Source organism: Rhinoraja longicauda, chromosome 9 (assembly GCF_053455715.1).
Source record: "Rhinoraja longicauda isolate Sanriku21f chromosome 9, sRhiLon1.1, whole genome shotgun sequence".
Taxonomy (NCBI): domain Eukaryota; kingdom Metazoa; phylum Chordata; class Chondrichthyes; order Rajiformes; family Arhynchobatidae; genus Rhinoraja; species Rhinoraja longicauda.
Window position 1 is genome coordinate 37,038,972 of NC_135961.1, and position 22,924 is coordinate 37,061,895.

General features: G+C 44.8%; 1 protein-coding gene across 3 annotated transcripts in view; it reads left to right on the top strand.

Annotated features, from left to right (window-relative positions):
• Positions 1 to 22,924, top strand: part of LOC144596621 (filamin-A-interacting protein 1-like) — a 217,061-nt gene that overhangs the window by 15,260 nt on the left and 178,877 nt on the right. The gene's annotated exons all lie outside the window — the stretch shown is intronic.

Sequence of the window (22,924 nt, forward strand, 5' to 3'; positions counted from 1 at the left end):
CAACGCTACATTATTCCCTTTTTTATTTCTCCCCACATTCTTATCAACTTTATTCGGGAGACAGAGGAGTTGTGCATAAAATTATGAGGGGCATAGATAGGGTGAATGCACGCACTTTTCCCCAGCAGGATTGGGGAACCGTGAGTGAGATGTTATACGAGTGTGAGAGGTAGCATTTAAGTTTTTATTTTGCACTCGTAATTTCATCACGATAAGCATGGAAAAAGCTGAATTTGTGCATATGGTCAGGCAGTGTTAAACTTGAGTTGTGACCAAAACGGTACACATTCATGCTTTTCACATCTAACTTCATGATTCAGTAACCCAGGATCAGGGCAAAGGGCAAAGGTTAAGGTATCTATCAATCTTTACAAACAGAAACTTGCAAGAGGAAGGGATTGAGACATTGTAGCCAAAATGAGAACATTTAAAAATGATTTGGATCAGTAAGTGCACAGGAAAGGTTTAGAGCAGTGTTTCTCAACCTTTTTACCCTTGCGGAACCCTTGAAATAATTTTCATGTCTCAGGGAACCCCTACATAAAAAATCGTCACGTACAGCTCCTGTCCACTGACCACTAAAGGCCGTTTCACACTGGCGCCATATAAACGTCGCTAAATATATTCCCTATGATTATTATACTTTTAAATGACATAACAGGTTGAAGACTTTATTATAATACCCAAGAATTTTCCAAGAATATGCCGTACGTGTATAATAAAATTACAAATATGAAATTAAACACAAATTACTCAAAAATGCATTTACATATGATAAGCAAGGATGTGCTTTTCTGCTCTACATTGGTTCTAGTCCTGGGTAAAACAAACCCACAGGTGACCACGACTGGCAGTAATTTACAGTATAATGTCATCTTGTTTATTGAAGTATATATTGAAGGAAAATAACTGCTGATGCTGGTACAAATCGAAGGTATTTATATATTGAAGTACTTGTTGAAGTAAATTCGCACATAAATTGATAATCAGCCCAAAAAGGTGGCAATTGGCTTTACTGCTGTGTTTCATATTTTAACCATGTCTTAATTAATTAATATAGTTGTATAATCTTGCACTTAAATTTAATATTTACTCATTACAGTTCCACCACTGATTTTCTGCCACTCGTGGTTCCAGAAAATCAGAAAATGGTTTATCCATTTTACCTGACCTAAGGAGGTCACGGCCTCCGATAGGGGTGCAACGGTACCGGAACATTCTGCCTAGGCTGCTGGGGGGGGGGGGGGGGGGGGTTGCCGAGAGACCGGCCTGCAAAGCCAGCCAAGGAAATCGGCTATGGGGATAGATGCGCTGGCTCCAGCTGGGCTGGAGTTCCAGAGCCGCGGCTGCAGGTTGCAAATTCAACCCACCGATCGGCCAGGAAGTCCCGATGAGGTCTAGATCGGCTGCCTTGCCCAGCCTAGGTGCCACATTTTCGGGGAGACTTCCAGGGCGGGGGGATTTCTCTATGAACCCCTAGCGACCTCTAGCGGAACCCTAGTGTTCTGGGTAACCCCAGTTGAGATACCCTGGTTTAGAGGGATGTGGGCAAATTGCAGACAAATGGGACTAATTTAAATGGGCATCTTAGTTAGCAGGAATGAGTTGGGCCAAAGAGCTTGTTTCCAAACTCTATGATTCTTGAACTTTGTAACTTATCTCAGATTTTACCACTCACCTACAGAATAGGGGCGATTTAAAAAAAAAGTGATTAAGTCACCCCATTACAGAAATGATATGGAGGCTTTTAGAGAAGGTGCAGAAGAGGTTGACCAGATTGCTGCATGGATTAGAAAAGGTATTAGTTATAAGAAGAGGTTGGACAGACTTGGACATTGGAGTTTTAGGCAAGACCTGGTAGAAGCATTTAAAATTATGAGAAGCATAGATAGGGTATATAGTCAGAACTTTTTTCCTAGAATGGAAATGTCAATGACGAGAAGGCATAGCTTCAAGGTTAGTGGGGTAAAGTTTAAAGGAAATGTGCTGGGCAAGAGTGGTGGGTGCCCGCAATGTGCTGCCGAGGGTGGTGGTGGAGACAGATATGATAGCGATGTTTAAAATGCTTTTAGATAGGCACATAGAAAGCCAAAGAATGGAAAGATATGAATCTTGTGCAGGGAGAAGAGATTAGTTTAACCTGACATCGTAGTTGGCATTGACATGTGGGCTGAATGGTCAGTTCCTGTGCTGTACTGTTCCATGTCCTGTGTCTGTGTATAACTCAGTTGTGACTAGCACAATAAAGAGACGTCCAACACCGATGAGATTGGCGAGTAGTCCCGCCATTAAATGAAAAGCCTGGCCTGCAGAGGGCGCTCGCATTTACATGGTGATGACGAATACAAATGTTGCATACATAACATCTTCCCCTTCAACTTTGGGGTTTCATATACCTGTACGTCCAAGGCATATAAAGTGTACTGTCATCATGAAATCATTGACTTATGTTTGTATACATATGAAGGACTTACGAATAGAACATAGTCATTCATTACTGCTAGACTTATAGCTAATGAATAACGATGTACAGGATATCATTTTTATCCTCGCTGTAATCTACCACAATTAACAGTGCTCTTTATACTTCAAACGTCATACTACAATCAACAAAACTAGAAACAATTTTACATAACTAGCCGAGTAGGGGATGTTGACAATCGCCCACTTTTCGTGTGAGTCATATTTCCGACTCGTTCTGTGTTGTATTTCTGTTGTGTGAGAGTGTGGCTTGGCCCGTTGCAAGCGGGTTTCCCCACCGCATTACCTTGCGATGCGGGCTGTGATTGCTCAGTTTTTGCGCTCTTTTGCTGCGTGTTGCCAGGGCGTGGCTCAGCTGCTTCGTGCGTGGGTCGTATGTCCTTCCTGTTTCTGCGGTACTCAGTCCCGCTCGGTGTGGAGATGGAGTAGCTCCGAGGGGCCAAGTTTTCGCGCGCAATCTGGACACGTTGCCACTCGGTTGGTTTGGCGCGAAACCACACTTATTGTTGTCGCTCCAGGCACGGCAGTGACTCGGCACGTACCTTCTTGTTGAAGTGTGCTGCCTGGTTTTCCTGCTGGACAGCTTGTTGCGGTCCCATGGGAGGGACAGGATGGGGCTGCAGGAGCGATGAAGACGACGGCAGTTTTCTTATCAGTCTACTGTTCAGTAGCTGTGAGGGGACATAACCGTATGTTCCGTCAAGGGGGGTGTTGCGGTATTCGAGGATGGCATATATAGGGTCACGGTCGCTGCGCTTAGCTTTCTTCATATTTTTCATGGTTTGCACGCCGCGCTCCACCTGCCCGTTGCTCTGGGGATAGATGGGACTTGAGGTGACATGGGCAAATTTCCATTCATCCTTGAACGCTAAACTCAGCACAGTCAAATTGTCTTGCATTGTCTGACATCAACAAGTCAGGAATGCCATTCCGGGCAAACATGCCCTTCATCTCTCTTATCACTGAATGTGACGTCATGTCTGGCAGTTGCGCTATTTCTGGGTACTTGGAGTAATATCCACTACTAGCAAATGGTCAACTCCATCCAGATGGAAGATGTGTGTCCCGACTTTAGACCAAGGTCTGCTGGGGATGAAGTGCGGTTGTAGCGGCTCGCTTGCTTGTGCTTTCCTATTCGTCTGGCATATTGAGCACGTTCCCACTGTGTCTTTAATCTGTGCATTCATTCCTGGCCACGCAAATAAATTGCGGGCTCGTTGTTTCTGTTTCACTGCTCCCACATGTGATTCATGTAGCGTGTTCAGCATCTGCTGGTGCATGCATTGGACTACTATTCGGTTTTCCCTTAAGAGTAATCCGTCTTCTTCAACCAGCTCGTCATGGTATGCATGAAACGGAATCAATTCTGAGGGCAGATCACGCCTGTTACTAGGCCAACCCTTTCTTATGTACTCGCACAGCAGTGTTAGGGTGTGATCATTTTCAGTTTCCACTTTGAACTGCACAAGGCGCTCCTCTGACATGTGTAAGATGCCCTCTGCAGCATGTATCACGTTCGGCCGTGAGATGCGATCTTCAGTAGGTGCATTTGCACTGGGCAGCCGGCTCAGGGCGTCGGGGACAAACATTTCACGTCCCAGCTTCCACCGTATCTCCAGGTCGTACCATAACAGGTGCATTCGCATGCGCTGGAGTCTGGAGCTTAGTTTATGTAACGGCTTACCGAGCAAGCCTACTAATAGCTTGGGTTCAGTAAGGATTACTGTGCGCTGACCGACAATGAACTCAATATGGCACACAGCTCCTTCTCTATAGTCGCATAGTTGCGCTCGGCCGCATTCACACGTAGTGATGCGTAGGCAACAAGCCTCTCGTCTTGCAGTGGGACCACTTAGTGACACGCCAGCTTGCAAGATGACCTGTCCCACGTATTCAATCTCGTTTGAGCGCATTACCGACTTTTTGGGGTTGAGCTTTAGGCCGGACTCTTTCACACGCGCGAATAGGGCTTTCACCCTAGCGTCATGTTGGGCTGCGTTCTCACCCCAAACAAGAATGTCGTCAACGACTATCTCCATCCCTTCTAAATCATCGAGCTCTTCCTGCAACTCCCGCTGCCAAATCTTACTTGCGGATGAGATTCCAAATGGGAGCACGAAGTATCGGTATCTCCCAAAAGGAGTATTAAATGTGGTCAGGCGCGAACTGTCGCCGCTCAGTGGGAACTGCCAATACACACTTGTTGCGTCATATTTCGAGAACCATTTTGCCTTCGGGATGCGGGTGAGTTGGGGGAAAAGGCGGGGGGGTGTGGAAGGGGAGTGAGGGGGAGGGAAGTAGAGGTGGGGGAGAGGGGAGTGGAGGTGGAGGGGGGAGGGGATTGGGGGGAGTAGAGGGGAGTGGAGTGGGGGAGGGGAGATGAGGGAGTGGAGGGGAGTTGGTGGGAGTTGAGGTGGGGGGAAGGGAGTAGGGGAAAGGGGGGAGGGGAAAGGGGGGGAGGGGAGGTTGGGGGATGGGGAGGGGAGTGGGGGTAGGGGAAGGGTAGTGGGGGGATATGGACTGTTGTGATTTGCTGTTGAAGACCACTGGAGCAGGTATTTCTTCAATGAAATTAGGTATGTGCAGTTTTAAATGAAAATCTTTCTTTATAATTTAGTCATACACTCTATGACCATTGTTCTTTTATTCAATACTGGGAGAATTTGAGATGTGTAAGTTAAAACCAAAATAGAAAAAACAAAACAAAACAAAACAATTTTTTCTTTGTGTTGTAAAAAGTATTTCAGTTCAATAACCTTTCTATAAATAGCAGAATATACTCATGATAGGCCTGACATTGTACATGTAGTCCAAGAACGTCAGACTGTTGGAAATAATAGTCGTTTTTCATACATGAATATAGCGCAACGCGTATGCGCATTTGGCATGCATACTTTTTTTTTTGCTGAAAAGTTGCATTATGTGCCAGATTATGAATTTTGATGTAAAATTCTGAATTTTGGACATCAAAATTATGAATTTGTAAAATCAAATGTTGGGAGGTCTGGTCAAGGCATACGCAGACTTCGCCATTAGACTTGCTAACAACAGTCATTGAATTCACCCAGTCTGTCGGTTCACTCACGGGCTTTATGACTCCCAAGCTTTCCATGCTCTTTAATTCGGCTTTGACCTTATCCCTGAGCTTAAATGGGATATTGCGGGGTGGGTTTTGCTTAGGTTGCCCGTTCTCTTGCAGCACTATGTTGTTCTCATATTTTTTGTAGCCTTCCCAGCCCTTGGAAAAGCTGGCGGTTCTCCTCAATGATTTTCGCAGTGAACGATTCAGACTCGGAATTTTGCTCCACGCTGCTCATGTGGGAGGTTCCATCATGTTTGGCTCACACTCTCGCTCGTGCTGGGCTCGCACCATCAACCACCTCATTTCGCACAAGAAGCCCTAACTTCTCACATGTCTGTTTCCCAAATATGGGTTTCACATCCCTGCTCACTATTTGAAAGATAACACTATATTCCTTCTTACCTAATCTAACGTTCCCCTTTGCCTGTTCCACAGGCTTCATTGTGTATCCAGACTACGAGTTACTGTAGTGTTCATTAAGGCAAGACCAGTCTTTCTGAACAAGTTCTCTGGCAGGATGTCAACTTGAACTCCAGAGTCAAGTTTGAACTCAATGTCCACATTGTTAATGCTGCACAGCTGTCCCCATTCACAGGTCGAATCAATCACGGTGTCAATCAAGGCATCAATGTAGAATGCGTCATAGTCGGTGTTCACTGGCTCAGGCTGCGGTGAAGCGGTCATCTCGGACTCTACGATGGACGTCACGGCTCCCGTCCCAGGCTTTCTGTCTGACTGGCTGGTCATGTTGTCGATAACGTGGACGGCTGTTGGGCGTTCCATTTCTCGAGCAGAGAAATCTGGGTGATCTGGAGAAATGTCCAATCTCTTCGCATGTGCGACATCTCCTGTCCTGAGCGGGGCAGGAGTTGGTTTTATGCACGTAGGTGCATGACCGACAGACGGCATCATTACCATGATTACGGGTTTCTGTGTGTGGTTGCGAATCCCTGCCTCGGCCCCATGGCTGACTGGCGCTTCAGGTTTCAAGTAATCAACTGTCACTTTGATTGCGTTTGGGGCAATCTGTTTTACGTGCTCGGCTGATGCTTCGGCAATCATGCACATATCAATGCATTTTTTCAGCGTTAAGTCCTCGCATTGGAGTAGTTTCTCCCGGAGCGGCTGGCTGGTGATGCGGCAGACTATTCTGCCTTGCAGCAACGAGTCCTGCAGGCTGCCAAATTCAGATGCTAAAGCCTTCACTGCAGTCAGGTAGTTGGAGAAAGTCTCTCCTCGCCGCTGATTACATGTATTGAAGATGTATCTCATGACAGTTAAGTTATTTTTTGGTTCACAGTATGTCTGGAACTTCTCCTTCAGCGGTTGTATTTTGTCACGTTCCTCCGGGACGAACTGAAAGGTTTCATAATGAGCGGCCGGCCCCGCCATGTGGAGGATGTTGCACACCGAATCTTTTCTGGCTTACTCGTCAGCTCTGTCGCCGTCTCGTACAGCTGGAACACCCTTATCCAGTCCTTATAATTCTTGGCTAAGTTCCCTTGCATGGAGAGTGGTCCCGGTGGCTTGTGTCCCGTCATTTTTCGCTTCTGACACCATGTAATGTCTGTGTATAACTCAGTTGTGAGTAGCACAATAAAGAGACGTCCAACACCCATGAGATTGGCGAGTACTCCCGCCTATTTAATGAAAAGCCTGGCCTGCAGAGGGCGCTCGCATTTACATGTTGATGTCGAATACAAACGTTGCATACATAACACTGCATCAGAGGACAATTGATTAAAAATGTTTATTTTTACTGATCCACCGAATTTTAGCTGTATTAATGCAATTCCTGTCGGGTTAATGTGCAAGTCTTTTACACAGAGATTGGCAGGTGCTAGCAATGCACTGCCGAGATAGGCAGCAGAAGCAGATATGACAGTAATGTCGAGACAGGCACAAAAAAAGGTGGGGAATAGAGGGATATAGACCATGTGCAAGTAGATGGGCCAAGTTAGATTAGTTGGCGTAAACCAGGTGGGCCAAAGGCCCTGTCCCTGTATCTTGCTGTACTTTAGTTTAGAGATACGAGGGAAGCCCTTCGGCCCACAATTCCGCGCTGACCAGCGATCCCCACACACCAGCACTACTCTACGCACACAAGGGACAATTTACAATTTTAACAAAGCCAAATAACCTACAAACCAGTACGCCTTTGGAGTGTGGGAGGATACCGGAGTTCCCAGAGAAAACCCATGCAGGTCACAGGGAAAACGTACAAACTCCATACAGACAGCACCCATCGTCAGGATTGAACCCGGGTCTCTGGCACTTCTCAGGCAGCAGCGGTACCACTACTGGTAGGTACTTTTCCACTTTTGTTTTAATCACTGAAAATTTCCCCAAATCTGTAGGTGAGTAGTAGATTCTGTGGAAACAACGAGTTAGAGCCATATTGCACAGAAACAGGCTCTTTGTTCCAATTCACCCAACCAAGATGCCCGTCTGAAGCTAGTTTGCCTGCGTTTTGCTCATATTCTTTTAAATCTATATTAAGGATACCAAAAACACAAAATAAAGGTTTGTCGCTCTTCATGCAGGGTCTGGATATCATGGTGGATATCATGGTGGACATTAATGCCCCTCGTAGAAAGAAGGAATTGCAGGTGCTGGTTTATCTAAAAAAAAGACGCAAAGCGCTTGAGTGATTTAGCGGGTCAGGCAGCATCTCTGGAGAACATGGATCGGTGATGTTTCAGGTCTGCATGCTTCAATCTGAAAAGAGGTCCCAACACAAAACATGACCTATTTAACCATATCCTGGTGACCTTGAGAAGTGGTGTGAGTGTCTTCAATTAATTTAGCCCATGTGAAAGTTGGCCTATAAGTCTGTAAAGGCAGAGAGTTCCGGGATTTCGGTTTGGCAAGAATGAAGGATCAAGATTTTACTTTCAGCTGGAATGATGCGACTTGGAGAGAAATATGATCATGGTGGTGGCATTCTCGTGTACCTGCTGCCCTCATGCTCCAAGACTGTAGAAACAGGCGGTTTGAGCAGCATTTTTTAAGCTGACCTACAGAAGTGAATGTTGTAGTTGGCGCACACTTAAGCATTAGTGTGCTAGCTAGGGTTGCCAACTGTCCCATATTAGCCAGGACATCCCATGTTTTGGGCTAAATTCGTTTGTCCCGTACGGGACCCCCTTGTCCCGTATTAGGCCCGGGGAGCGCTGTAGGCCTGGGCAGTGTAGGCCCGTGGGCCGCTGTAGGCCCGGACAGTGTAGGCTAATGGAGTGTAATCGGGGAGCAGGGCCGAGTGTGTTTGCCTAACAGTGGTTGCCTAGCAACCCGCCTCCCGGCACGGGCCGCCATCATTGGTGCACATGGCTGAGGGGCTGGGTGAGGTCGCGTGGGACACGGGGCAGTGGTGTCACCTTGTCCCTTATTTGGGAGTGAGAGAGTTGGGACCCCTAATGCTAGCTAATGTGGTACAGCGTCGCAGCTGGTAGAGCTGTTGCCTCGCAGTGCCAGAGACCCGGGTTTGATCTTGACTTCAAGTGTTGTCTGAGTGGAGTTTGCACGTTCTCTCTGTGACCCGCATGGGTTTTCTCCGGGTGCTCCAGTTTCCTCTCACATCCCAAAGACGTGCAGGCTTTGTAGGTTAATTGCCCTCTGTAAAAATTGCCCCTCATGTGTAGAGTGGATGAGAAAATGGGATAACATTGAACTAGTGTGAGTGGGTGATCATTGGTAGGAGTGGACTCTGTGGGTGAAAGGGCCAGTTTCAATGCTGTTATCTCGAAACAAAACTAAATGGGTAGCTTTCTCTTGTATATTCATAAGCATTTCCAGTGTTGCTGGGACTGCAGACATTCAGGCAGGTGGAGAAGGATCCCTTATCCGCTTGATTTGTGTACACTACTTGTTGGAAATTCAGGAAGTTTGTTATTTGCATTAAAATATTCTGTGTGTTGTAGCCATATGTTTTGTGTTTTTTTTGTGCTGTTGTCCTGATCAGTAGTCACACTGCACTCCCATACCTGACTGCTGAATGTTGATGTGGAATATAGCAACGATAATTCCATTGAATGTTTAGGGTAAGTGATTAGATGTTTTTGTTGGGGAAGTCATAGCTGGACCCTCTTGTGGATGAGTGTAAAAGGTTTACAAAAGAGAGAGGTTATAGTTGGACCTACCACGTCTATTGTATCCGCTGTTCCAGATGTCGACTTCTGTACATCGGCGAGACCAAGCACAGGCTCGGCGATCGTTTCACTCAACACCTTTGCGCAGTCCGCCTTAACCAACCTGATCTCCCGGTGGTTCAGCACTTCAACTTCCCCTCCCATTCCTAATCTGACCTTTCTGTCCTGGGCCTCCTCCATTGTCCTAGTGAGGCCCAGCGCAAATTGGAGGAACAGCATCTCATATTTCACCTGGGCAGTTTACACCCCAGCGGTATGAACTTAACTTAACTTCTCTAACTTAACAGATAGTTCCTTTGTCCCTCTCTTTCCCCTCCCCTTTCCCAGTTCTCCCACTAGTCTTCCTGTTTCCTACCACATCCTATCTTTGTCGTCCGTCCCCCCCCCGACATCAGTCTGAAGAAGGGTCTCGACCCGAAACGTCACCCATCAGTCTGAAGAAGGGTCTCGACCTGAAACGTCACCCATTCCTTCTCTCCCGAGATGCTGCCTGACCTGCTGAGTTACTCCAGCATTTTGTGTCTACCTTCGAGATTATGGTTGGAGTCATACTGGATGAAAACAGGCCCTTCGGCCCAACTCATCCATGCCAACCAAGATGCTCCATCTAAGCCAGTCCCATCTGCCCATGCCTGGTCCATATCCCTCAAACCACCTCCCCCCCCCCCCCCCCTCCAAATATCCCGTCTCCCAATCCATAAACCTGTCCAAATGAACAATGACTCTCCATCAAAAGTAACTCTTTGGCTGGGAAGCACTTTGGAGCTTGTGAAAGGCTTTCCTGAAAAACATTTGCGCGGTTAAAACTGAAAAAGGTGGGTAAACAGGTTATGGGGATTTTAGTGGTGTGTATGACAGTGATGTGTTTTTTATCATAGCCAAAATGAGAATGCTACCACTTTTTAACCCATGCCTGAATGTTGTCCAGGTCTAGCTGCATGAAGATATGGGTTGTCATGTTGTCAGAGGAATTGTGAATGTAGCTGAACCCATCCATCATAAAAAGTCCCCTCATCTACACTACTGTTGGAGCACAAGCCATAAAGCAGGTGTAGGTGGTTGGGCATAGAGAACTAATTGGAGGAGCTCTTGGTGGGTCTAAGATTGAGGTGTTTAAGTGGCTTTAGATAGGTACATAGATATGCAGGGAATGGAGGGATATGGATCAGGTGCCGGCAAAGGAGATTAGTTTATCTTGTCTGAAGGTCTCGATCCGAAACGTCACTCATTCCTTCTCTTCAGAGATGTTGCCTGTCCCACTGAGTTACTCCAGCATTTTGTGTCGACCTTCGATTTAAACCAGCATCTGCAATTCTTTCCTACATAGTTTAGGAAGCTCATTGTGTTGGGCTTGGACGTTGTGGGCCGAAGGCCTGTTTCCTGTTCTAGGATTGTGATTGTTAAAGTCCAACTATCTCCCTTTGTGTGGTCCTTGATTAGTAAAGGCATCAATGGTTATGTGGAGAAGGCAGAAGGATGGGGTTGAGAGGAAAAAAACAGATCGAATGGCAGAACAGATTCGATGGGCTGAATGGGCCTCTGCACCAATGTCTTGTCATCCTCCGAATCTTGACGGGGAAGTTTACAAATCACTGAAGATAGACAAAATGCTGGAATAACTCAGCAGGACAGTCAACATCTCTGGATAGAAGGAATGGCTGATGTTTGTGATCGAGACCCTTCTTCAGACTGAGAGTCATGGGAGAGGGAGACAGGGAGAAGGAAGGGTAAGGTGTGAAAATGAGGTATCAAAGGGGATGAAAAACAAGGAAAATGTAGTATAGATCATTGTTAGTGAGAAGGTGACAACGAAGCATACAGAGATAAAATTAATCGGGGCAGTCAGACTAGTCGGAGAACTATGAAGGAGAGGGATGGAGAGAGAGGGAAAGCAAAGGTTACTTGAAGTTAGAGAAGTCAATATTTTCATACTGCTGGGGTGTAAGCTGCCTAAGTGAAATATGAGGTGCTGTTCCTACAATTTGTGCTGAGCAGTGGAGGGGGCCAAGGACAGTGGAGGAAGCCTAGGACAGAAAGATCAGCATGGGAATGGGAGGGGGAGTTAAAGTGTTAACTCACTGGCTGAACTTCTATACCTTTCTGTGCTATCTAGTCCATGTAACTTTTTCTCTGTAACACATGGCTTGTCAACAGAGATATCTTATAAGTGTATCACCTAAGACCTGTACTTCATCAACAAATTGCCGGCTGCTGGTGTATTATTATATAATTGTGGAATTTGTAAGAGGGAATTCCTAGATGTTGACAGTTCTCGCCAATATTCTGCTACGACTCGTATATGGAAACAGGAGAAATTGTATTTCAGCACAGTCGGTGCTTTGGAGAAGATGATCGAGAAATTCCAATACAAACTTCATCACCAAGGACATGAGCATTATGTTATGCAGAGAAGAGATGGCACGAAAAGTACTAGGTGATGCATGTCAAGTTCCTGAACCATTTGGTTGTTAGGAATAGAAAGTACATCTCCATGAATTCTGATCAGATTACACTAAGTGAGGATGGCTATGAATGAATGGAATGATATCTGATGCTAAACACTGTTTTGCTGATCAACTCTTGTATGTAATGAATTAAAGGAACAAAATGTACTTAAGCTTCTTTCTGTTGTGTTTTCTTTACCTGCGTAAAATAAATCTATGAAATAATTGCCATGTGAAGTTGTTTCAGAAGATAGTTTATATTTTTGGTGAGGATTTTAGTATCTTTCTCCATTCACTGAACAGTAGAAAAAACCCCATACCTTTCCTAAACATGAGCAAATTGGTACAAATTCGTCTTATAGTAAAAAGATGGTTAGATGGAGTTTATTTGTGAAAAATAAGTATGCTGATGAAACGGAGTCAAGCTTGAAATCAATACTTCAGCGTAAGCCTCCCATCCCGGGTGAGTGAGTAGCTGACAGTCCGACATTCATTGGCATAGTTAACTTGATCTGGATAAAGCAATGGTGTGCACCGACCTTAGCAGAATCCAAATGTTTTGATAGAATATAGATCCAAGCCAAACTTGACATAAGTAATCCCATAACCCAGCTGTTGGCGGTTGTGCAGCAGAAAACAGAAACAGAGATCCAAGCCATAGGAATCCGAGCGCCGGGAAATGATGGCGATCGATCTTACCCAGGATGCCGAGCGGTTGTGACAGTTCCCTATCGCACCATCTGCGCTTGCGCCGGCGCGGTTGGCTGGGCAACGGCTGGAGAGCCCAGAGGCCACTCGCCCTGTCACACAGCTGCTCAATGTCGCTGCATCTTCAATGGTCCAAACCACCCTTCTCAACCTGTCTTCATGGGACCACTCCCTCATCTGGGAATCAATCTAAGAACGGGATACTTGGCTTAAGAGAATGAGCAACAACTCTGTTGTCAAACAGGAAAAGGTGCAGAGAAGCTCTACGAGGAGGTTGCCAGGACTCGAGGGCCTGAGGTAGAGGGAGATATTGAGCAGGCTGGGACTCTATGCCTTGGAGCGCAGAAGGACGAAGTGTGATCTTAAAGTGGAGTACAAAATCACGAGAGGAATAAATCAGGTAGATGCACAGAGTCTTGCTCAGAGTAGGGAAATCAAGAGCCAGAGGATGCAGGTTTATGGTGAGGGGGAAAAGATCTAATAGGAACCTGAGGGGTAACTTTTTCACGCAAAGGGTGGTGGGTGTATGGAACGAGTTGCCACAGGAGGTAGTTGAGGCTGGAACCATCCCACCATTTAAGAAAGTTAGACAGGTACATGGATAGGACAGGTTTACAGGGATATGGGCCAAATGCAGGCAGGTGAGACTAGCGTAGATGGGACGTGTTGGTCGGAGTAGGCAAGTTGGGCCAAAAGGCCTGTTCCACATTGTTTGACCCTATGACTCAATAACAAGGGCTGATTACATTGATTCCCAAATGAGGGAGTGCACATTATTGGAACCTGATTTGGTGATGGAGTTGTAAATATGGTGGTGGCATCGTAGACGATGATAGCATAGAGCATCTGTTTTTTTCCCCGAGGTTTTAATGTTATGACCCTTTTGGTCTGTGTGTAGCAGCACCAGTTGTTTACAAACCCAGGTGCAAGAGTCAAGAGAGTTTATTGTCATATGTCCTGAAACAGCATAATGAAATTCTTACTTGCCGCAGCACAACAGATATGTCAACATAGTACTGTGAAAAAACTCATAATTACAAAAAAAGGTCAGTTTATATGTACTCTAAAGTTTTTATATATATAGAATATGTTTTATGTATATAAACAAACAGACAAATAAGCAATAATCGTGCAAAGTCAAAAATAATGCCCCTGAGTCTAAATAGCTCGGTGCTAGACTTTCAGTGATTTTAGTAGTTTTCAATTTTCTAAATGAAACTTCAGATTTATTTTAAATAATCTAAACTTTCATTTAATGTGGGGCAATGATACATTATGGAATAAGATTGGCACTTGAGATTAGACCTAACCAGTTAATGCAACTAATTATATCACGTGGCTTGCATAAACCGGTCAGGTCAAACACTGATATAGGCAGCACACAAAGTGCTAGAGTAACTCAACAAGTCAGGCAGCATCTCTCGAGAACATGAATGGGTGATATTTTGGGTCGACCCCCTTCAAACTGATGGGGGTTATCATATCATATCATATCGTCTGAAGAAGGGTCTCGACCCGAAACGTCACCCATTCCTTCTCTCCCGAGATGCTGCCTGACCTGCTGAGTTACTCCAACATTTTGTGAATAAATCGATTTGTACCAGCATCTGCAGTTATTTTCTTATATCATATCATATATATACAGCCGGAAACAGGCCTTTTCGGCCCACCAAGTCCGTGCTGCCCAGCGATCCCCGCACATTAACACTATCCTACACCCACTAGGGACAATTTTTAGGGGCGGGTGGAGAAGAAAGCTGGAAAAAGGGAGAGGCAGGAGAAAGTGTGACAGGCGGTAGGTCAACAGCTACAAGATGGGGTTTTTTGATAAGTAGGTGGTTGGAACAAAGGTCAGAGATTAGAACAGAAGGTGTGAAACAAGTTTAAAGAGTTGTAGATTGTGAAGCCAGAGGGAGGAAAGTAGCAGGAGGGATGGAGGAGAAAAAGAGGTGGGAGTCCAGGCGGGGCACAGGGGAGAAAAGGGGGTGGGGAGATTTTGGTGAGAGTTAATTAGAGGTTACTGTTGATTTATAAGGTTACTCTACAGTTCATGCACAGTGCCTTTCCTCTTCATCTCTGTGCTGCCATCTACTGCAATGAAAAGTAAGAACGTTAAACATTTCGGTGCATTTTTAGAACATAGAACAGTTGTTCAAAAACAGTATCATATATGCAGAAAAACTGAAAAATGGAAAACAGAAAGTACAAAAAAAATTCAACAGGTTCAGGCTGTGTTCATGTCCAAAGACATGAGTTAACACTGCAAGTCACTGCAGATGCTGGTTTATATCGAAGATACACAAAATGCTGGAATAATTCAGCATTCAGCTAAGTCAGGCGGCAAAAAAGGAATAGATGACGTTTCAGGTTGAAACCCTTCTTCAGACTGAAAAATAGTAGAGTACGGAGGGCGAGGGGGATGGGGGGTTACTGGAGGCAGGAAAGGCCAGAACAAATCAGGACCCAAAATAGTGACAGGAGCAGAATTAGGCCATTCTGCCCATCAAATATTATCTGCCATTTAATCATGGCTGATCTACCTCTCCTAACCCCATTCTCCTATCTTCTCCCACTAACCTCTGACACTCGTACTAATCAAGGATCTATCTTAAAACTTTAATGCCTTAAAAATACCCATTGACTTGGCCAACACAGCCTTCTGTGTTAATGAATTCCACAGATTCACCAGCCAATTCCTCCTCATCTCCTTCCTAAAGGAACGTCCTTTAATTCTGAGGCTATGACCACTGGTCCTAGACTCTCCGACTAGTGGAAACATCTTCTCCACATCACTCTATCCTGGCCTTTCACCATTCGGTAAGTTTCAATGAGGTCCCCTGTCATCCTTCTAAACTCCTATGGGTACATGCCCAGTGTTGTCAAATGCTCATCTCATTAATTCCTGGGATAATTCTCATAAATCTCCTCTGGACCCCCGCCAGAGCCAGCACATCCTTCCTCAGATATGGGGCCCAAAATTGCTCACAATACAAATGCAGCCTGACCAGCATTTTGTGTCTATGTTCACTCATTTAATATATTTTCTTGTGGATAGACACAAAATGCTGGAGTAACTCAGCGGGACAGGCAACATCTCTGGAGAGAAGGAGTGGGTGACGTTTTGGGTCGAGACCCATCGTCTGAGGAATGGGTGACATTTTGGGTCGAGACCCTTCACATGAAGAAGGGTCTTGACCCGAAATGTTACCCATTCATTCTCTCCAGAGATGCTGCCTGTCCCACTGAGTTACTCCAGCATTTTGTGTCTATCTTCAGTTTAAACCAGCATCTGCAGTTCCTTAGGTGATATACACAAAAATATTCATGTGATGTATCACCTTCTTGCAACACTGAGAAATGAGCAGAAACATTTTGCTCAGTAAGATGCAACTTGACTGTTGAAAGGAGATGAAATACTTGGCCCCGTCTGCAGCATTTTTCTAACTAAACAAGTTGAAATAAAATATTCTTAAAAAGTCAATTATTTATTGGCCTACGACTTTTCTCCTTAAATCACTTGCAGCGTTATCTTAGAGAATATTGTTAAATTCCTGACAATTCCAAGAAATGGTGGAGAACTGGCAATCCAAAGTGGATCATTGTAAGTAATCTCATTTTGTTTTTTTTTAGTTCTTGTCAAATATTCTCCCATTTTTTAATGCTAGATTTATCCCTGCCCTGACTGTTCACATTTGATGATCTAGATATTGCACAAGCTTGATGTTCTGTTTAACTTTACGCTTCATTACTGGTAACTACAGTGGCGCAGCTGGAAGAGCCAGAGACCCTGGTTTGATCCTGATCTCAGGTGCTATCTGTGTGGAGTTTGCACGTTCTCCCTGTGACCATGTGGGTTTTTCCTCCCACATCCCAAAGAGGTGTGGGTTTGTCGGTTTATTGACCTCTGTAAATTGTTCCCTAGTGTGTAGAGAGTGGAAGAGAAAGTGGAATAACATGGAACTAGTGTGAATAGTTGATCGATGGTCAGCATGGACTTGGTCGGCCGAAGAGGCCTGTTCGAAGCTACATCTCTGCACTAAACTAAATTGATCATTGATGCGAGGTCACTTGTTGATTGTTAGTCTGTTAGTTTTTGATAACCAAAAGTCACAAGGCATGTGGAGAATGTAGGTATGTGGAGTTAGGCCACACTTCAGCTGTGGTATCATTGAATGGTAGAAGTGTATAAATAAACTACTCTTTCCTGTAATGGGGCAATCCAGAGTTCATGGATTTGCCTTGGAATTTGATCCCCCCCCCCCCCCCCCCCCCCACCCAAACCTGATCTGTTTCTGCATTGCGCATCAGTTCTCATTATATCACGTTTGTCACGGACATTGTGGGCCGAAGGGCCTGTTATTGTGCTGTATTGTTCTATGTTCAATCATTTTAGTTTATGTGCAGCTCATTCCACATACCTCATATATGTGCCCATAATTATGGGGCGGCGCGGTGGTGCAGCAGTAGCGTTGCTGCCTTACAGGTCCAGAGTCCCAGGTTCGATCCTGACTACGGGTGCTGTCTGTACAAATTGTACGTTCTCCCCATGACCTCGTGGGTTTTCCCCGGGTGCTCTGGTTTCTTTTCGACATTCCAAAGACGTATAGGTATACGTATAGACGGGGACAGTGTGGAGAGAGTGTCCAGCTTCAAGTTTCTGGGCACTCACATTTCGGAGGACCTCACATGGTCCAATAACACTGCTGCGCTGGTCAAGAAGGCACAGCAACGACTGTTCTACCTAAGAACACTGAAAAAGTCTGGTCTACCCCAACAGCTGCTGATGACATTCTACTGCTGCACCATAGAGAGCATCCTAACACATGGCATCCCTGTGTGGTATCTCAGCTGCATGGAGGCAGAGAGGAAAGCTCTTCAGCGGGTAGTCCATAGAGCTCAGAGGACCATCGGAACACAGCAACCAGCCATGGAGGGCATCTACAACACACGATGCCTCAGAAAAGCCACCAGCATCCACAAAGACACAAATTCCCGGAATGGCGGGACTGTCATATGTTGAAAGATTGGAGCGACTAGGCTTGTATACACTGGAATTTAGAAGGATGAGAGAGGATCTTATCGAAACGTATAAGATTATTAAGGGGTTGGACACATTAGAGGCAGGAAACATGTTCCCAATGTTGGGGGAGTCCAGAACCAGGGGCCACAGTTTAAGAATAAGGGGTAGGCCATTTAGAAAAGAGATGAGGAAAAACTTTTTCAGTCAGAGAGTTGTGAATCTGTGGAATTCTCTGCCTCAGAGGGCAGTGGAGGCCAATTCTCTGAATACATTCAAGAGAGAGCTAGATAGAGCTCTTAAGGATAGCGGAGTCATGGGGTATGGGGAGAAAGCAGGAACGGGGTACTGATTGAGAATGATCAGCCATGATCACTTTGAATGGCGGTGCTGGCTCGAAGGGCCGAATGGCCTACTCCTGCACCTATTGTCTATTATTTATTGTCTATAAAGACTCTTCACACCCCTGCAACAGTCTGTTCGAACTTCTACCATCGGGCAGACGATACAAGGCCTTCTACGCCCGCACCTCCAGACTCAGGAACAGCTTCATCCCCAGGGGCATAGCTGCTATGAAACGGTCCTGCTGAGCCGGATGGTCACATCGCACAGTGAACCGGCACAGATCTACTTGCACTTTTTTCTGTTTTAAAACTGTTCCAATTTGTTTCATTGGGTTGTTTAAATTAATACTGACTAGCTAATTAATTTATTGCATCGTATGGGAGGCGCATTCCCAATCTCGTTGTATCCCTGTACAATGACAATAAAGATATATTGTTTGTAGGTTAATTGACTTCGGTAAAAGATTGTAAATTGTTCCTAGTGTGTAGGATAGTGCTAGTGTACGGGGATCGCTGGTCGGTGCGGACGGTGGGCCAAACTGCGTCTTTTCACGCTGTATCTCTGAACGAAACTAAACATGCTCCTGGCCTTCTTGAAGCGATCAGGTCATCCTGAGAGAATCTATCCAGGAAGATAGATGGTCACTAAAATCTATGCTGGCAAAGCATCAGGATAGACGTTAATAGTCATCTATCCTGGTGCATTGCCAGGATAGTTAGCCACTAAAATGCACAGGGAAATGCCAAGCATTTCTTGAATGCAAATTTAACACCCACTGTAGTGGTTATGTATTGTCTTTGTGTACAACATCTATCACAGTTTTGCAGTATTTGGTAAGAGACAGGTCCACCATGGAGTATCCTGCTAGAGGCGAGGTACCAGAGGACTGGAGAGTAGCTAATGTTGTTTCTTTATTTAAGAAGAGACTTAAAAAGTATCAAGGGAATTACAGAAATTTGGTTAGGCCACATTTGGAGTATTGTGTGCAGTTTTGATCGCCCCATTTACAGAAAGGATGAGGAGGCTTTGGAAAGGGTGCAGAGGAGAGTGTGGAGTGTGGGAGGAAACCGAAGATCTCGGAGAAAACCCATGCAGGGGAGAACGTACAAACTCCGTACAGATGACGCCCATAGTCAGGATCGAACCTGAGTCTCCGGCGCTGCATTCGCTGTAAGGCTGCAACTCTACCGCTGTGCCACCGTGCCACCGTATTAGCTACAGGGTAGGGTTGGACAGATTTGAAATGTTTTCTCTGGAACGCTGGACATTGTGGGGAGACCTGATAGAAGTATATACAATTATGAGAGGCATAGACAGGGCAAAGAGTCAGAAGCTTTTTCCCAGGATGGAAAAATCAAACATCAGAGGGCCTAGCTTTAGGGTGAGTGGGGCAAAATTTAAAGATGTGTGGGGCAAGTTTTTTACAAAGGGTGGTGAGTGCCTGGAACACACTGCCGGTGTGGTGATTGAGGCAGATACGATTTAGGAGACTTTTGGATAGACATATGGGTGTGCAGGGGTGGAAGTATATGGATTGTGTGCAGGTAGATAAATTTTAGTCGCAGCATCATGTTCGGGTCATAGTGGGCCGAAAGGCCAGTTCTTGTGCTAATATGTTCTATTTAAAAAGATCTTTGTAATTGAAAATCCTGGAGGGAAAAATACCTTGGTTATTGTGAGTTTGTATCGCTCTGTCCCTAACCCACTTCCCCCATTGACACGATCGGTTTTCTTATACGATTTTCTATAACGCTGGGTTTCTGTCGCATTATAACAGCTACCTATAGTTGAACCTTAAAATAACTTTGACAACTGTTTAGTACAGCTGTAGTCCATTTTGAATCATTTAGCTCCACAGCTGAGAGCTAGAATTTCATACTGCTTGATAGTCCTTTAATTTGGAAAATTTATTATGTTACACTGACAATAGATTGTAATATATCAGTGAATAAATAAGCAACATTGCATTCTAACTCACCAATTAGTCCATACAGTCATTCATTAGTTAAGGGTGACCTAATTTCCATCAGTCAAGTATTTTTCTATCTACTTAAAGCGATCAGGAGCACATGGTGGCATCTTATTATTTTTAGCACATTCCAACAGCTTGCTATCTCAGTTATTTAATGAATAGGAAGCTTGGGCTTAGTAATGGAAATTTGTTGGTGCCAAATTTCTAAGCTTTTGCTGCTGCTGATCTCTTGCCTGCCAGCATTGCTTCCTACATTTATTTTGCAGGCAAAATCGCCTTCTGTATGGCAAAACAATAGGAAATAATTAACATTCAGTTTCCATGTTTCCATATGTTCAATGTCATCATCAACTTTCTTTTATAAATTGTTACTAATTCATAATAAAAGTTAACTTTTTATTTAAGAAGTTCTGTCCTCTATGCTTACTAAAATGACAGAAGATGACTCAGAAGGCAATACGGGGAGAAAAGATGAGGTACGAGGGTAAACTAGCCAATAATATAAAGGAGGATAGTAAAAGCTTTTTTAGGTATGTAAAGAGGAAAAAAATAGTCAAGGCAAATGTGGGTCCCTTGAAGACAGAAGCGGGGGAATTTATTATGGGGAACAAGGAAATGGCAGACGAGTTGAACCGGTACTTTGGATCTGTCTTCACTAAAGAAGAGTGTTTGCTAGCGCTGTCGGGGAGGATTTAAACTAATATCGCAGGGGGATGGGAACAAGAGCAGAGAGACAGGGGTATAAAATGAGGGTAGAAACAATAGGTAACAAGGTGAAAAGTAAAAGTGGCAGGCAGACAAATCCAGGGCAAAAATCAAAAAGGACCACTTTGCAACATAATTATATAAGGGGCAAGAGTGTTATAAAAACAAGCCTGAAGGCTTTGTGTCTCAATGCAAGGAGTATTCGTAATAAGGTGGATGAATTAAATGTGGAGATAGTTATTCATGATTATGATATAGTTGGGATTACGGAGACATGGCTCCAGGGTGACCAAGGCTGGAAGCTCAACATCCAGGGATATTCTATATTCAGGCGGGATAGACGGAAAGGAAAAGGAGGTGGGGTAGCGTTGCTGGTTAGAGAGGAGATTAACGCAATGGAAAGGAAAGACATTAGCTCGGAGGATGTGGAATCGATATGGGTAGAGCTGCGAAACACTAAGGGGCAGAAAACGCTAGTGGGAGTTGTGTACAGGCCACCTAACAGCAGTAGTGAGGTTGGGGATGGCATCAAACAGGAAATTAGAAATGCGTGCACCAAAGGTGCAGCAGTTATAATGGGTGACTTCAATCTACATATAGATTGGGTGAACCAAATTGGCAGGGGTGCTGAGGAAGAGGATTTCTTGGAATGTTTGTGAGATGGTTTTCTAAACCAACATGTCGAGGAACCAACGAGAGAGCAGGCCATTCTAGACTGGGTATTGAGTAATGAGGAAGGGTTAGTTAGCAGTCTTGTTGTGCGAGGCCCCTTGGGCAAGAGTGACCATAATATGGTGGAGTTCTTCATTAGGATGGAGAGTGACAAAGTCAACTCAGAAACAAGTGTTCTGAACTTAAAGAAAGGTAACTTTGAGGGTATGAGACGTGAATTGTCCAAGATAGACTGGCAATTGATACTTAAAGGGTTGACGGTGGACATGCAATGGAAGGCATTTAAAGATCGCATGGATGAACTACATCCCAGTTTGGCAAAAGAACAAACCAGGGAAGGTAGTGCATCCGTGGCTAACAAGGGAAATCAAGGATAGTATTAAAACAAAAGATGAAGCATATAAATTAGCCAGATAAAGTAGCATACCAGAGGACTGGGAGAAATTCAGAGTCCAGCAGAGGGGGACAAAGGGCCTAATTAGGAAAGGGAAAATAGATTATGAGAGAAAACTGGCAGGGAAAATAAAAACTGACTGACTGAGGAAGATACACACAATCTCCCAAATGTTCTAGGGGCCGGAGAACCTAGGGTGATGGAGGAATTGAAGGAAATCCACATTAGGCAGGAAATGGTTTTGGTAGACTGATGGGACTGAAGGCTGATAAATCCCCAGGGCCTGATGGTCTGCATCCCAGGGTACTTAAGGAGGTGGCTCTAGAAATAGTGGAAGCATTGGAGAACATTTTTCAATGTTCTATGGATTCAGGATCAGTTCCTGTGGATTGGAGGATAGCAAATGTTATCCCACTTTTTAAGAAAGGAGGGAGAGAGAAAATGGGTAATTATAGACCAGTTAGTCTGACATCAGTGGTGGGGAAGATGCTGGAGTCAATTATAAAAGACGAAATTGCTGAGCATTTGGATAGCAGTAACAGGATCATTCCGAGTCAGCATGGATTTACGAAGGGGAAATCATGCTTGACAAATCTACTGGAATTTTTTGAGGATGTAACTAGGAAAATTGACAGGGGAGAGTCAGTGGATGTGGTGTGCCTCGACTTTCAGAAAGCCTTCGACAAGGTCCCACATAGGAGATTAGTGGGCAAAATTAGAGCACATGGTATTGGGGGTAGGGTACTGACATGGATAGAAAATTGGTTGACAGACAGAAAGCAAAGAGTGGGGATAAATGGATCCCTTTCGGAATGGCAGGCAGTGACCAGTGGGGTACCGCAAGGTTCGGTGCTGGGACCCCAGCTATTTACGATATACATTAATGACTTAGATGAAGGGATTAAAAGCACCATTAGCAAATTTGCAGATGATACTAAGCTGGGGGGTAGTGTGAA